We start from the raw sequence: 13,541 nt of genomic DNA on the forward strand, positions 1-13,541 counted from the left end.
TTTATTACTAAGGTTGTCATTCGAATAAAAATTATTCGATTAATCGAGGAAAATTTTTTGTTCTTCTTCGATCGAATAAAAAATTTCAAATTTTGAATTAAGAATAATTCGAACAATTTTTCTCGAATATTCGAATAAAATGTTAATGTTACTTTTTGCTCATATTTCATTATTATTATTGTTGAACAAAGAAATAACAATTAAAAAATCTGTTATAATTTAAACAAGACTTCTACTACTTTTTGTAACTTATAAAAATGTATATTTTGCAATGTTAAAAGTAGAATGCCTCTTGTTTTAGAAGTGATTCTAGGTTTTTTTTTTAAATGCTTGCAATAAGTAAAAAAAGATAGTTCCTAAAAAAACCTGTTATGTAGTTTCCATACTGGTATTTTTACGCGAGTTATATACGTTAAAGTATTTTTCTGCTGAAATCTTTATATGGGAGGTAGGACCGATTCTTGACCGATGTTTCTTAAAAATATTAAGCCAGTTTTCTAAAGGGAACCTTATATGAGCGCAAGATAAAATCGTAGACAAATATTGCCCATTTTCAATATCTAACAAAAAATATTTTGTTAAAATTTCAACTCTAAACATCGTATACATATGTACTTTATCATTATCAGGGCAAGAATTTCTATGCAATGCATGTTTTTAGTCAGAAATTCAAAATAACTTTTAACTAGTTTTCTTTTCGAATTAAAGAATTTGCTATAAAATTCAAACGATTTTAAACACGAATAGTTGGCAACGCTAGGTATTATTAATTGACCCACCTTTATTGAAATATTTGTTTATTATACCATCATTTATTCATATTGAAAACAAACAATGACATTCATCAATTGTAATTGTTTATTCATTCTTGATTAACTCCATTGTTGTATTTACATACATTTCTCTTATATTTAGATATTTCATGTTCAATTTAAATTACATAGGACAGCACATTCTAAACGCATTAGTTTACGTAGATATTTAAAAAATTGTATATAATAGCAAAAAGTGTTAAAACATTACGCTATCATAAAACATTGTTCAAGAGTATGCTGATGTTCAAAATATAAATAAATCTTAGGAAGATCTTCAAAAACATGAGTATTTCATTTAATATATTTCAAAATTTTCACAATCTCAGGCTCCGAAGTTTAAAAGATTTAGTTCATTGCAAACAAATTGAGTATTTATATTTATAGAGTACATGAAGCTCCGCTTCCCAAATTACCAATTTTAATATTTTTTAAGATTATATATATGGCATCACTTGATTCATTTAACTTATGAAGATATTTAAAAATAAAACTCTCTTCATTCTAGAAGATGTGTTGTTTACTTTTTATGTTTTGATTTGTTTGTTATTTAGTTCAAGCATACGTACGTGTGACTTGTGTTTCTATGTATTAGTAACAACTTTTAATGCTTATAGCTTCCAAAATTCTAAACCGATCTCGTTAATATTATATATATAATTATATATATATATATATTATATATATATATATTATATATAATATATATATATATATATAATATATATATATTATATATATATTATATATATATATATTATAATATATATATATATATATTTGTGCATATTTGCGAACAAATACCTTTAAAATTATATACCCTTGTCCAATATCGAATGTATACTACTATAAGAGTATATACTATAAGAGTAAAAGGGGTCACAAAAAATCGCCTTGCCTATTAATTATATAGATATAATATTTATATAATCTCATTGAAAGCATTTTCTTTGGATCTATTCTTTCTATAAGTTTTGTAGTAAATAAACGACAACCTGACAGTTATTTTAACAATTTTCTATACTTTTCAAACTTCATCTATCGATGTTCTATCGAAATCTAAAGGAATATAATCAAAAATCAATAGAAATGCAACCAAATATAGAATGTACTGCATGAAATATTATATTACCCAGGAGACTGGACAATACATAATTTGCATAATTTAATACCAAAACAAGTGTTACTTCAAACAAACATGAAAACGAAAATGAGTACAACTACAAATAATAATCAACAAGTGGAAATAACCAGTGAAATCTCTTTCTGATCGGTACATAATTAGTCATAGCAACTTCCTAAAAAACAGAAATGCACAAACTTCATTAACATAGTATTACGATTGAGATTTCACATATACAAACATCATTAAACTTTACAAATGTTTTGCCACAGTAATAAATATACTTCCTTTTTCCTTCTTTTGTTTTAGCGTTTCAGGCGTTTGCCAAGTACTCTACATGCTGAAGATGGTTTAAATTATATTACGGGTGGTGGTGGCATCGCATTATCATTGCCAGTGGTTAAACTTATTTTGAAGCATTGTTCGTGTCCTTCAGCCACGGCGCCTGATGATATGATTTTAGGCTCTTGTTTCCATTCACTTCAACTGAAAGCTTAGCACTCGCCAAGGTTTCATCAAGTAAGTTTTATCTTTAATTTTTAAATTAATATTTAAATATACAGAAATGCATAAATTTATTCGCCTCAACTTAAATATTATTTAGTAGATACATCAAAATTTCTTCACTTCAGGATCGCCCTAATGACTAGCTCTTGGAGTTGCTGTAGCAAGAGCCGGCAGTTTTGTTTGTGGTTTGCCGCTAAGGACCATCAACTGTTAGCTATGGAAAATCACGTGCATAAAAATCTTATTGAGATGGATTACAGTTCCATGAATCGTAAGCTGTTGGCGAAAACGGAACCGTTGAATTTAAATGAGATTCCTGTTTCTTTGGAATCTTCATTATATCATTCCAAGGAACACCATGTTGATCTTTAATCAAATGTTTTTTATCTTATAAAAAGCATTATATTTATTTGAAACTAAAACATTTTCTCAAAAGTTAAAAAAGTTGGAAAGTCATATGCAATTTTGAAGCCAACCCTATATGTTTTTGTAAAGAATAATAAGAAAATTTGCTTTAAGTAAACAAAGTACAAAGTGATTTAGTAAGTTCAAGACATTACTTAGTTTTGGCTGTATAGTTTTTGTATAAAATTCTAGAAATTGTTTCCTCTACTTATATATATTTATTCACAATAATATTTTGAAATCTAAAACTGAAAATTTCTGATTCAAACATTTATTTGTCACCGCATATTTACTTTCACAATATTCCGCATTAGCCAGTTATAAATATGGTGGTCTTGTTTATGCAGCAATTTGGCCATTACATTAATTTCGATATTATTTTTGTATATAGTAGGAAAAATATAAAACTTCAAATATAAAACTTCAATTTGTGTTTAATTAAATGGCTGTGGCAAACAAAGTTGTTGTGCAGAATAAGTGCGGAAGAGTGTTTATCTTTGTGTATAGGTATACTTTTAAATATTGCTTAAATTGAAAGGAAATCATTGTTAAATAGAAGGAAAAACAACATTTAATTTAAACTTGTTGATCACTAACAATACTTGTTGCTGGTAAATTATTATAAACACTTTAAATTGCAGTTGCAGCACTGGTTTCAATAGCATCAATTAGCATTTAAAAACATCAAGATTTATTGGAACCATTGCAGTATTTTTATTCTAATTGCTATGAAATATACTTATTGGTTATTTGTTATGTCCACCACATGTGTATTAGAATAATTTGTCATTTGCTTAGAATAATTTGTTATTTATCAAGTATACGTCGTGAAGTGCAATCAGTTGTTTTGCTACTTGACATTAGAATTTGCCAATAGTGAAACCAAATAGTTTTTTCTCTTTTAAAATAATTAGTGAGAAATTCTAAAATCTTATACAAGCAAGTTTTCTATATTCTAAAAAAAAACGAATTAAGTACAAATTTCATTACAGAAAATCACAAAATACAAAAATGTCCCCATTTATATATTCTCACTTACTCCGGGCCCTAATTTAATATTCCTAGCTTCAACTTAATTTATAGAACGACAAAATACAAAAATATTTTCTTTAATATATTCTCATTTAAGCAGGACTCTACAGAATATAATTTATAGTTTATTGGTAGCGTGTTGTTCTTTCAAATCAGAGAAAAGACTTAATCAATTCCGCTTTCTACAAGGAAAATTAAAATATAGAAATTACAAATGAAACGAGAATAAGGTGAAGAGCATAGGAAGGAACTTTCCATATTACAGGCTTAAAGTTCATGGTTTTTTGGCCACACACGAAATAAAACGGAACAAAAACTCTGGATATGAAGTTCAAATTTTTAATATATTTTTCTTTCTTTGCATTACGCCTTAATATACTTGTGATTAACATTGTATATGAGAACAGAAAATTAAATTAAAAAAATCAAAAAAAATTTTTCATTTATCAAAAAATATTTTTTGGGTTAACATTTGATGAATTTTAAGCAAATTAGATTAGATGAATTTTAAGCAAAATTTGTTGCTTAAAATTAGGATCATGATCTAGTGATGATTGGAATGGTTTTATACTTATGAATGAATTTGTAGATACATGTATTTGGGTAGCATTAAAAAAACATACATATTTAAATAGTTCTTAATACACATGTATTTTAACTAGAAAGTTGTTATAGATACTTTTTGATACACTTGAGTTCCAGCTAGGAAGGTGATGTAGAAACAATTTTACTTACTAGGTATATCGGTAAGAATGTAGGAATAGCTACTTTACCACACACAATAATATTTTAAAAATGGTATAATCTACTCACAATATCGCAAACCAAGTATATAAGTTAGTGTGTCATTTTTAAGCGGCCATACCTTGTGTAAAGTAAGCCGGAGTGTGTGTTAGTTTGTAAGCACTTTCGAATACATAATAAGCAACACAATATCAATGTAGTAAGCTATAAATTTTCTAAATACTTTCTAAATAAAAGTATAAAAATAAAATAAATTAAATTAACGTATGTATATTTACTTTGATGCATTACATTTTTTGATCTTTAAATGAAAACATTTTCAATATATTTCATATTCCAAATAAATAAATTTGTTTATTTTATTTTTAGTGCTATTATATATATATATATATATATTATATATATATATATATATATATATATATATATATATTATATATATATATATATATATATATTATATTATATATATATATATATATATATATATATATATATTATATATATATATATATATATATATTCTACAAAATATGACCAGGAATTGGACCAAATTAGTCGGAAATGCATTGTTTTTAGTCAAGAGGATTTACAAAAGCTAAGCATTAGTAGACTAAAGTGTTTTGTTACAAATAATGTACTTATTTTACAAAGGGATTTTGTTGGCAATTGATCCACCGAATATGTGTATTTCTCCAAATAGACAATAGAATTGAATAATTGAAATAGTTTATTTATTCTTAATGAAGTTTATTGTTGATATCTACATACATTTATCTATAACAAATGTAAGAAATCCACAATATTTAAAAATTAAACAAAAAACGTACAACACATACATACGTACTACATGGTCTAATGTTCGAAAGCACGAAAAAACCAAAAACGTGAGAAGCACAAAAAACATGGATTACAATGATGGCGAAACAAACGACATACATATATGCGGAATAAATAACAAATGAAGTCAATGACAAATGTATAAAAATTCTTATTTTTTAAATGCAAGGACAATACTCTATATGCTGAAGAAGGTTTCCGTTATATTTTAAAATATGAAGAAAACACCTGTACATTCAAAAGAAAAACAATTTTTTTGCATTTTTTCCATTTCATTTAATTAAGAACATTATGCACTAGAACGCTAATATTAGGAATATTTTGACTAATGCTTAATAGTGAAAATATAAAAATATTTTATTTATTAAACTATTTGCATTATTCGTAGTTGGAATCGGGTATGTTAAAGTGTCAAAAATTGTTTATAATATTTATTTATTTATTTGTCACATTTTACGAATGGATGAAGACAATGTTTAGTATCTTTAAAGAAAAACTTAAACTATAGTCATCAAAATCTTTAAAAGGATCTGCAATGCAATAAAAAAGGATGTAACTTTAACATAATATCATCTTTCGCATCAGTAGGCTAATAATTCACTGAGTATATCCAACCAATTAAAGTAACTTGCATATATAACAGTTCTATTTACAGTAAAATTGCAAGAATCGTATTTAAATTGTTTTTTTTTTTTTTTTTTTTTTTGAATGACCTGAAGATTTTTTTAATATTATGATAAAAATATATATATATATGCAAAAAATTATAATTCTCTTGCTTTCTTCTTTTTTCATCTTCTTCCAATAGCAAGGTTATGGAAAGTTTAAAAAGTTTTTCGTCATGTCATTTAGGAGTACAAAAAAAGCTAAAATATTTTTCACATATTTTGTATGGCAATGTCACTTGAAGGATATAAGAAAAACGCGGAATGGAAAATTCAAATCAATGAGACTTATATGAACACTGGCAGTCTTAGCGGTATTCTGCTATGATTGCGAAATTCAACAAGATCAAGCTTTCAAAATTCAACAAATAAAATATGTATGTATGTGTTTCATATTTGTAGATGTAATCATCGATTGAAGTTTTAAATTTAAAATTATGTAAAATGCAAATTTATAATATTGAAAATTAATACACATTGAACAGAATGATATATAAACATGTATGATGTAAATTTTATTTTATTAACTCTTTTAAACAAACTATAGTTGGTCGGAGATGGACTAAAGAGCTTGTAGCCGCAAGAACCACAAACTTTTTTAATCTCTATGAAGCAGATGGAAGAAAACAAAAGAAATATGATACTTTAATAAGATTATTGTTTGTGTAGATTAAAATAATAGTTTAGAAATTCTTTAACTATTACTATACTAATTAAATTGAAATTCACTGATTGTAATATTCTTATTCTTTTTGTTTCTAAAACTCTTTACTTTGCGTAGAAAATATTTTCATACAATTTATATGATAATATATGGATAACATACGATATCACAATTCTCTATTATGAGCCTTTTGTCCCACAACCGTGACCTACAAAAATTGTATTTTCATTGTTATTTCTTACGCGTTAACTAAAGTATTTCATTGGCAATTCCTTGATGTATATGTATTAAGATTAAGTGCTTAAAGTTTATGTTTTTTGGTCAAAAATATGGAAAGTAAAAGGAAAATAAATCTTATCAGATTTTGTTGATTTTAGAACAAATCATACTTACTTTTAAAATTAAATACTTTTATTAGAAGATAAGTAATTTTTCTTTAACAATAGCAAAATAAGGAACGTTTTTCTTTGTGAATAACAAAACTTTTGCTTATATTTTGGAACACGTAAGTATGAAATTGTGCTTCGCTTGCCACAGTTATTAATCACCCTTTATAACACTAGTTAAAAATTACAAATATTAACACAAAAGTTCTTTTCATTGAAAATAAATCTCTATCGGTATATTAACACAAAATCCTTGTTTCTATAGTTTATAGTATAGTATTTTTAAGTCACTAAGTTAAAGCCTACAGAAAGTAGAACTAAATCTCATATTCACAAAGACTCTAATAAACCGTAATAAAGTTATATTACGGTTTATTACGGTTTGTTTATTTGTGTATCAACAGGGCGTATGAATTATTTAAACGAAATTTATTATAGATACGTTATGAGCTACTTATAGGTATTTAATAAGACAACTTCACAAAAGGCTTTAAATACCACAATTATGAGTGTAAAAATTTTTTTAGATCGCAAAAGTTTGCTTAACAGTAGAAATAATAAAGACGTATTTTAATTAGATATCAAATTGTCATTATTGTGTATGTATGTATATGAACTAGAGTATTCAAACGATTAATTGTCGTTTGGTTAATCGATTAATTTTTGACGATTAATCGTTCAAATAAATGAAAATTTTTAGATTTCAAATAACGAATAAACCGAATAATTTCTATCAATTAACCGATTAAGAAAAACTCACTATTTAGCAGTAAAATTACTATGTATTTTCTACAAAATTTAATATTTTTATAATAAATTTTCTTCTTTTCTTAATCAATTTTCTAAAATAAAGAAAATTTATTTGATGATTTTTGAAAAGAAATCATGGAAAATAATTATATCGCTTTTATTTTTAAATCAGTTTTTTATTTTTGGGAACATTGTTGTGTTCTTAAGTATTTCTAATGAGTTTTCAGCAACAGCTATAGTTGAACTAGTGTTCAATGGAACGTATTAATTCTAGAACTCGTTGAAAATCTTAAAAACAATAATGTCTTTATATAAAAAAAGCATTTCACATAAACAGGAATAATTTCTAGTATTTGATAAAAAACTAAACAAAGAATAGAAGTGAAAATAATATTTTTGTTTTTAAACCGTGCAAAAGTTATTTTTAAACATGAAAAAATCTGTGCGTACAGATCTTCAGCTCTTATGCTCCTGTAAAATGACTTTAAGGTTTAAAAGACATCCAATTTCAAAAGATGGAATTCCAAATTTATATTAAAAAGTTGGTATTAATATTAATTTTAAATGAAGCTGAAATAATATAATTTAATTGAAATCATCAAGAAAGAATTGGAAATCTTAAAGAAAATTTGTCACAAAAAAGTGGTTAAAAGTTTTTGAGTCGAAAATTAACCTTTTTAAATTTAATTTGTTTTTTGTTATTTCTCTAAGTGAGAAAGATAAATAATATAGATAGAATGTACAGATTCCCAGCTTTCATTTGATACCAATAATAAATATTTTAAGTATTCGTTTGTAGTACTTTAAACTTTGAAATCCTTTTATAAGGACATACAAATCGGAGTACGCAATTCAATAAGTGGAATCTATTTTCAAATGCTTATCAACTTTTCTAGTTGTTAATGCTTTATTTAAAATTGTTACAGGGTGTATATCAGCCAAGCACAGAAAGAGAAACTGTTATTATAGTGGTAAGAAAATACTAAAAAAAAGATTTGTTAGTTACGCTTGCTATGATCAATAAATATTGTCGAATAAATAATTATTTGTCGAATAAACCGAATAAGACAAAAACCCGAATAATTGAATACTCTAATATGAACACATTAACTTTGATTAATATTAATTCTTTTTACTTTAGACATTTGGGATACGACTGTTGCCCATTTATGATTTAAATCACGTCTTAATTTAAAAAATTTATAATGTCGTGTATTCCAGAAGAACCTTAAATAAACAATATATTTAGAGTTTATTATAAAAAGAAGACATTAGAATAAAAAGATTAAGCATTATTTAAACATCAAATCACCTGTTTATTTGTTTGTATAATAATGCAGAATATTACAACTTTTTTTATTTGTACACAGATCACGTAGTTTAAAACTAAAAAAAAGCTTTTCACTCTCATTCCACAAAAAACTTCCATCGAAAAAGAAATCTGCCAAAAATAGAATGAAAGAAATGTTTAAACTTTATTCCCAAAGTTTATTATAAATTTTAAACGATTCAACAATTGCTGCAAATGTTGCTTGAGTTCCAAATCAACTGACAAAAATAATAACAACGGGAGCAGACATAGAATCAGTACACTGCACTGTTTTTTACTACACATGTACTACAGATGTTTTCGAACAAATTTACCAAATAATGTACATTTCTTAGGTTTTGTGGATATTGATATTACTTTCTAAGTTTTGAAACAATTCCACAAATATTAATTTTTAGATAACTTGCTTTTAAGTTAAACTAAACGCAATAGATTCAAGGAATGAAAATTTATAAATATGATAACTTTAGAGGACATTTGAAATTTAAACAACTTGAGTAGTGTTCTTAGGGTTTTAAAAATTTATTTAATTCACAGAAAATGAAGCAGTTTTCAATTTGTTTAAATAAAATAATAAAACTAATCCTAAAATGCAGTATAAATGTGTAATTAGGATGAAGCAAATTGCTAACACGTGTTTGTCTACTACGTTTTTTCCATTTCATGTTCTGTTTAAGAAATGTATGTTTTTAAAATATATGTAAATGATAGAAGAGACAAGCTAGCAAACAAACACCTGCATATAATTTCAATAGTAAACATAAAACATTATTACTTACTTGACATAAATATAACACAGATTCTAAACATGTTCATATTGTACATAAATGTTTGTAAATCATGAACTCTTCATATGAGAAAGAACTGACTTTTATAATTAGGATTTTTCGGTCCTTATCTGTTTTTATCTTTCTTTCCTAACAGTTATACCTGCAAGGAGACAAATTATAAAAATGTTTCTATAAATCTTTATGTTAAAGCCTTGGAACTGAAAATGATGCCAAAATTAGGAAAATTTTTATAATAATGTTCGTAAAAGTGATATGTTTTAAGTGGCAATTCAATTTGCTATTTAGTTAATTGTTTTTTTCAGATTGGATAAAGGAATGGATAAAAATTCCTTAATACTTTAAAAACTTTTTAACAATTCCTTTTGATATTTTGCATCTTAAGATAATGAATATAAATGATATGTATGTTTTAAAGCTTCATTATGTCATTTCACGACTGCTATTGAAATCTCCTTTTCTTTATAAAATTTTACATGTAAAGGAATAAAAATAATAAATTTAATAAAAATCCGACTTTTGTAGATTGTAAAATTTGTAACATCATAATGAAATATGAAATATATCGCCTCAAAGAGAGGATATACTACTATTTGGTGTACCTATTAATCAACTTATAATGTGTTAGTTCGTTTCGATTATTATCAACATAAACACTTGCAAAGAATAGTACAGCCAATTAGAACTGCACCTGTATCTACTCTTAAAATGAGCAGATGGGTGTCTGGTACTTTTTTGAAATTCGTACTTTTAAGGGGTAAAATGTTTAACAAAGGTGATTTTGGTACCTTTTTCAGCCCTTTATAAATTTTAAACTAATTAACATAATAAAATTTTTCTAAATATTTTGTATACATCTCTCAAAATTATGAGACACCTGTTTCGTACTTTTTTAAAACTTAGTCCTTTTTGGGTGTAAAAGGGACAAAACTGTATTTATGGTACTTTTTTTAGCACATTATGAAAACTTTTTCTGTTTATTGAATTATTCATATTAAATTACGCACTAGCTCTGTAATATTTATTGTAATAAAATTTTTGCTAATTCACTGGGTAAAAAAGTACCAAGGGGAAAAACGGGAAATTTAATTTTATTCAAACTCATTGAGCCAACTTTTATAAAATTTCAAAAAGTAGTTTATTTAATGCAGATTTTAATCGTTTGAGTTTTATCTGTGATATTTATGTAGATTTAAATAGAGAACATTTTGTAAACTTAATTGTCGAAAAAGTACATTTCTAAGCGAAAAGGGGAAACATTGTACTCTTTTTATTAGAACTTTCCACTTAGGTAAACTTTATTCCACTTTTGGTACTTTTTCTTCCTTCAAATGATACTCTATGTATTTTCTTTAATATGAACTGAAAACACATGATTATTAAACATACACGGTCCTCATTGAACAAGATTCTTTAAGAGACAACTTTTTAGTACTTTTTGCCTCATAAACTGTATTTTTTTAATTTTCTAAAATATTCAACCTAGAGACATTAATTTTAACATACATGGTCTTGACTGAATACTATTCTGTAAGTGGAAACTATTTGGTACTTTTCTATTCTTCAAATGCTTTTTTTATAATGGTTAACCGGAACACACAGTCCTTATTAAATGAGAATTTATTGAGAGACATCTTTGTACTTTTTCGTTTTTCCGATGGTACTTTTTGATATTTTACGATATTGAACATAGTTAGGGTAGCGAAGCACCCAGGGTATGCTAGTTTATTTATATTCTGTCACATACGCGTCAATTCTTGTATATATACTACAGATTCGCAACTTGTTTTTGAGTAAAATTAATGCCAAAAATGAAACAGGATGAAAAACAAACACAAATAAATCACTGAATGAATTTTGTGACATTTTTATCTTTATAAATCGCTGATAAAAAGTGGTAAGAGATATTTGGTCATTAATAAAACATTCAGGACAGGTCTGTAAAGAACTTTTAAAATTATTGGATATAAATTTAAAGATAAATAAGTTGAATAATCGCCACTGTGCAGACATATCTTTTGAATAATGTCAGTAATGTCATTGAATCTGACATTAGCACGAAGAAATCGTTAGGAAAACCATTTGCAATTTTCAAAAAAAAAATGTGATATATGAGTGCATTTTTGCGAACACATAACAAAAGTCCCTGGTGCAAGGGGCTGATCAAAACAACGCATGCAAAAAAATTAAATTTAGTAATGTTTGTATTCCTATGACTTTTTCTGTAATGCTATAGCAATTGAAATGTAGATTTACATAAATTAAATAAGAAGTGAGTATTGCAGTGACTCTTCATAACTGACTGCTATCATAACACTTAAGTACGATACATGAATATCTAGAAGATATGCTGTTTTATTTACAACCATTAAGGTCAAGGTGAAGAAGCAAATATAATTCTGTGAAACAAGAACTGATTGTTTTTTCCAAATAGTTTTGTGATATAAGTTCCTTTCTCAAGATTTTTTGTCATTTAAAAGTGTCCTGACCTAAACGGTTCCCTTTATTGGCTTTAGTAGTGACCTTAGTATTTTGAGTAATATGTTCCAATGGTCTGAAAACGAGAGCTCGTCTTTAACTCTCTAATCCTGAGTTTTGTTTATCTTCTAAACATATATAGTTATATTACAGTCCAATAGCAATTTGTTCAGCACTTTCTAAAGTTATGGACCGCCTGTATGGCTTTCGGAGAGGTCGCTCTACGGGAGACTTTCTAGCATTCCTTTCTGAGAAATGGTGTCATTCCATCATTTGGCAAAAGTAAAGTGGTTTCTCTAGATATTTCAAAGGCCTTTGATAGAGCGTGGCATGGTGCACTTGTATCAAAACTAATTGCATTTGTTGTCGGTAATAACTTCTCTCGATTTATTTCGAGCTTTCTCAGAAATCCCACTATACGGGTTGTCATAAATGAGATCTCATCAAACGAGTTCAAAATTAATTCATGGGTACCGCAAGACCCTATACCCTATTTCTTATCTTTATAAATGACCTTCTATGTCAAACTTCCAACTCTATCTACTCTTTTGCGGATGACAGCAATATCTGCCATTCTTATACATTCAATCATAGGCCAAGCCCTTAAGAGATTTGGGCAATGAGGCGCAATATGAATAATGGGGTCGTGTTAACAGCGTCGATTTTAACGTCCGTAGGACTCAATGTTGTATTTTTAACACATAAACGCTTGGCAGATACTGTTGTTCCATCTGTATATATAAACGGGTGGTGTAAATATTAAGGAATCAGAAACTCTTGATGTTCTTGACATGAAAATACAGTGCGATGTGCGCTGGACTTAACATATTTTTCAAGTGTCGAAAGAAGTATTCAAGTGTCTCGGTTTTTTGAAACGGTGTAAGACATACTTCACTTTATCTGATCATCTTATTATTTACACATCTTATATCTGACCGAAAATGGAATAAAACTTTCATATATGGGCCGGAGTCTATTTTGGAGCTACTCGACTGCGAACAGGAAAGGTCGAAGGTA

This window comes from Lucilia cuprina, chromosome 2, assembly GCF_022045245.1.
Source record: "Lucilia cuprina isolate Lc7/37 chromosome 2, ASM2204524v1, whole genome shotgun sequence".
In the NCBI taxonomy this organism is placed as follows: Eukaryota; Metazoa; Arthropoda; class Insecta; order Diptera; family Calliphoridae; genus Lucilia; species Lucilia cuprina.